Source organism: Heterocephalus glaber, unplaced genomic scaffold (assembly GCF_053883595.1).
Source record: "Heterocephalus glaber isolate CG9 unplaced genomic scaffold, H.glaber_assembly_v1.0 deba00001466, whole genome shotgun sequence".
In the NCBI taxonomy this organism is placed as follows: domain Eukaryota; kingdom Metazoa; phylum Chordata; class Mammalia; order Rodentia; family Bathyergidae; genus Heterocephalus; species Heterocephalus glaber.
The window spans coordinates 533,045-537,596 of record NW_028258313.1 but is presented as its reverse complement, the minus strand read 5'-3'; the positions used below and the strand labels follow the sequence as shown (position 1 = coordinate 537,596).

The window sequence follows — 4,552 nt, the reverse complement described above, 5'->3', positions numbered from 1 at the left end:
GAAGCAGGGCAGAGGTTGGTTGTGATGCATATTGTGAAACCTCTCTGGCCATGACATCAGACAGCATGGAGGACATTTTGAGAGGAGGGAGAAGACCCTGGATGGGGAGGCTGTGGTCTCTAAAACATGCGCATGAGGGTGTCAGCTGTTGGTGCTGTCACTGAGATGAAGTGTGCTGATGCATTAAAAAATAGATCAGTGGCAAAAATGACACCTGGTGAAGGATTGCCTGTGAGCTGTGATATAGGGAACAGGAATAGGGATATTGCCAGAACCTCTGCTGTGGGTTCTGGCCTCCTGTGAGCCACCATACCACAGGTGAAAGAATAAACACAAGAAAATCAACTTCCAGTGAAGCTGAGTTTTGGGGCACGATAAGTCCTATTGATGGCACCAAAGCAAAGACCCCCAAGTGCATCCAGTATGTATTGAATACAATCATGGGAAGAAAGAGGGAGCAGGGTATGCTTTGAAGATGTCTAGTGAGATACTGCCTAACACCCAGCATGATGGCATGAGGCAGGGCTGTCAGGGAGTCGGCACTGCTTATCTTTATCGGATAGAACAAACCAGTACTAGGACTGGATACAATTAACAGGCAACCCATCATGTCAGTGAGAAGTCATAATTCAGGGGAAAGGGTTTTCATTGGGGTCACACTGACCTCCGCTGCATGTTAACTCAGCAGAGCCCTGCCACTTCACAGACCAGGGCCTGTGGCAGCCACTGAGAGAGTGGCTATACTCACCCAGTCCAGCATCTAACATGCCCATTTGAGTCATGTAGGCCTCCAGTCTGACTCTTGATATGAAAAAATAGCTGAATTATGGAAGGTAAGAAACATGTGCCACTCATAGCTCATTAGTACTGGGCAGGGATGTCTGCCACTATGTGATGGAGGATGAAAAGGAGAATGCTAATGGATGAGGGTATCAGACTTAAACAGTGATCACAATATAGTGTTTTCCCCTTAAGGTTGATAGAATACAGCTGAGTTCAGTCTTCTATGCAGTATGTTCCACAATTCAAGCTTCAGTGTAACAATCACTGATACGAACAGATCTTTTGTATGAAATTTCAGTTCAAAAACATTTCCAAGAAAGATATCAGTAAAATTTATTATCCAAAATATGAATGTAATAATTTTATTGAGGTAAATTTCCACCACATAATAATATATATGCAAAGTAAATGTTTAAAATTATTTATTAAATTGGGAAAGTGCTTACAAATTTATGTTTCCTTTATACACTGACAAGCCAGTTGATATAAATATGTGTATTATTCTATTGTTAAGATCTAGAAAGGTACTTGTAAGTAAATATCTTCTCCATAAACTATTTCTTTTCTGCTTTGCACGTTGTAAATTTTATCCAAATATTTGGCCAGTTTTATAATCAAAATGTAACTGGAAAAATTTTCCTTTGATTTTGCATTCATCAACTCATATATGCATTTTGATTGATCCTGTTACTCTTTTGCATAAAGATCTCATCAGTGTAATTTCTGAAACTCTAAGATGATCTGCTCCAATATATCCCACACAAAAATGTGATTCTCACTATTACCAAATTTGGCTTTTTCCAGAGAAATCACGTTTATTGCAAGCTTTGAAGGTAAGATCTCAGAGTTTCCAAAATAAGCTGTTGGGATAAAAATGAGTGAATGAGAAAGTCCTTTTTTAAATGTTTGTAAATAGCAATTGTGGCATAACACAAATTGTCCCTTGTAAACTCCCTAATACCACCTATAGCAGTAGATTTCCTCTAGTGAAAAAGAAAATATTTAGAACTTTGGAATGAGTAAAGGTTCAGAGGCAGACAGGCTTAAATATATTCTAATGAGTATAATCCAAGATATAATAAACTATAATCCAAGAGGTTAGATTTTTTTAAAATAACACCATTTTTGGGAAAAGGATATTTGCCATCAGTTGGGATTTCATAAAGAAATAGTTAACCACTGATAGTGATGTTTTAATTATTTTGTGGATAGTTTGCACATAACTTTTTCCACATAACTTTTGATATTCGGGTAGAAAGTTAATGGTTGGAAAAGATGTTGCTATTGCATGTGCTGACTTTCACATTTACAAGTATGTGGTTACCAATGGTGACGTTGTACTTGGCCGGAGGGTAGACGTAGGCAGAATAGTGCCATAGTAGATAGTGACTACAGTGAGGTGGGAGGCGCAGATGGAGACAGTTTTCTTCCAAGCCTCTCAGGAAGCCAGCCTAACTTCTGTGGCCACAATATTGGCATGAGGAGAAAGTGACAGGCAGAGAACAGAGAATCACGACAGAGCTACATGTGTATCCCAGGGGCGCCACAAACAATGTGTCCGAGCAGGAGAGTTTGAAAATGGGGTCTGAGTCACAGAAGAAATCGTTGATCTTCTGGGGGCCACAAAAGTTTAGATGAGAGACTAGTATGGTATTGGGGAGAGTAGCAGAGAGTCCCCCAATCCAGGATCTAATTCACAACTGAAAGCAAAGATGAGGACTCATGAGAAGTGTGTAGCATAGAGGGCTGCATATGGCCACATACCAATCATAGGCCACCACAGCTAGCAGGATGCGCTCTGTAGCTCCCAAGGAGAAGAAGAAATACAGCTGGGCAATGCATGCAGGAACAGAGATGGTGACAGCTTCAGAGAGGCAGGTGGCCAGCAGCTTAGGCACTGTGGCTGTTGTGTACCAGATCTCCAAGAAGGACAGATTTCCTAAGAAAGTGTACGTGGGTGTCTGGAGGGTGGGGTCCATGAGAACGATGAAGACAATGAGGGATTTCCCCAGGAGGGAGAGCAGGTACACAGTGAGGAAGGTCACAAAGAGTGTGAGCCACAGGGAGGGAGCCCGAGAGCCCCAGGAAAATGAACTCTGTCACTGTGGTTCAGTTTGCTCTGTCCATACCTCATCTGCTCTGATCTGGGAGGAGGATCAACAGCACTAGAGGATGGTAGATGACCAGGGAGTTAAGAATGGAAAATTAATATTCACTTATTTTTTGCTGTGATGATCTCTAATAACAGCAATTGATGCTGTAAAAATGTGATCCACAGTTATCTGAACACTTTAGGTTTGTCTCATTTGATTTTCAAGATAATTTTCAGTGTGATATTCTAATAATGTCCAACTTTAGGAATAAAAAGCCTCCTGGAGTGAGTAGTTATTCCACAGCTGCATCTGCCTTTTAAGTTCCAATGCTGTCCTTTGGATCCCAGGAATGGCGACACCAGAGACCAAGCTGAGGCCAAATCCTTGGCTGTGAGAGAGCTGGGGTTGCTCTGTCCCTGAGAATGTCACACTCTTTGCAAAGTCCAGAGGGTGACGGGGAAACCGGAGAGGATGCTGGCCTGGTGAGAGCACGGGAGACAGTCACGGGGGTTACAGGTTATCACACCAGAGAAGGCACTGCCCGCAGGCCTAACTCCACATCCCTCATGGACACCGTGAGGGGAGGTGTAAGGTGTGGTGTGAGCGAGTCCTACATGGAAGACGAGGAGCAGAAGGCGGAAAGCACTGCATAGGCAGATGGACTGCACTTAAGTAAACATCCCCATCTCTGGCCACTCTGATCAGGAAATGTTTAGGAAGTAGTTGTTAAAAGAAGTCAGAAATCTTGTGTTCAGAGAAAGACAATCTCAGTCAGTGTTGTCATATATTTAGTATCAACCTACCTGAAGAAGTGTAAAATGTATTCGACCATGGTGGGCATAAGAAAACTGCACTTGCATAAGATGAATATATTTTAAATGATGTAATGCATATGCTATAAAGACAGTGACTTGATATCTTTGTATCAAAGGAGAGCTTTGAATATAATGTGAAACCGCTTGATTTCCCCTCTCTGTATTTCCTCCTTTACATCTTTATTAGCCTATGCCACATGTAGGGACCGAGCAATCACAGTGGACGTAAACATTATATGTCATAAACATAACCTAATGATAATAACAACTCTAATAATGAAAACATGGAAAAGGAAGTTTAGAGGCAGAGGGATTGAAGTGGGTGGGAGGGGTGGGGTTATAAAAGGTCAACAAGCTGTGTTATGCACCTGTTCCTACTCAGCAAGATTAATGTAAACTTCATGTACTGCAAACTTGCAGTAATAAAACTTTAAAAAGCTATTCACAACATTTAAAAGTGAAATCAAAATGTATCAAATAACTGTATGTACTTAAATAGCAACATTTTAAATCTACTGGTAAGAAATTGGTAAAAGTCTTGAAGGCATAGCCATAGGCAAAGACATCCTGAACAGAATCATAATTGAATAAGAAAATCAACAAATGAGACTATATCCAATTTAAAAATAACTTTCTCACAGCAAAGGAAACAACCAACCAAGTGAGAGAAGAGTCAATCTATGGAGTCTAAAAATTCTTACAAAACATACTCAGACAGAAGCATAGTATCGACTCCACGCAAGGAATACAAACACTATGTCCTGCAAACACATGCAAAATGTAGGAGTCAAGGGATCGGTGGAGGGGGAGAGAGGGAAGGGAAAGGGATGACAAAGGAATTAAAGTGCATTAGGTCCGTGT

The 4,552-nt window shown here is 41.1% G+C and overlaps 1 pseudogene; it reads right to left on the bottom strand.

The window, feature by feature from the left end:
* Positions 1 to 2,042: 2,042 nt before the first annotated feature.
* On the bottom strand, positions 2,043 to 2,910 carry LOC147826509 (olfactory receptor 6N1-like; annotated as a pseudogene).
* Between the last annotated feature and the right edge of the window lie 1,642 nt (positions 2,911 to 4,552).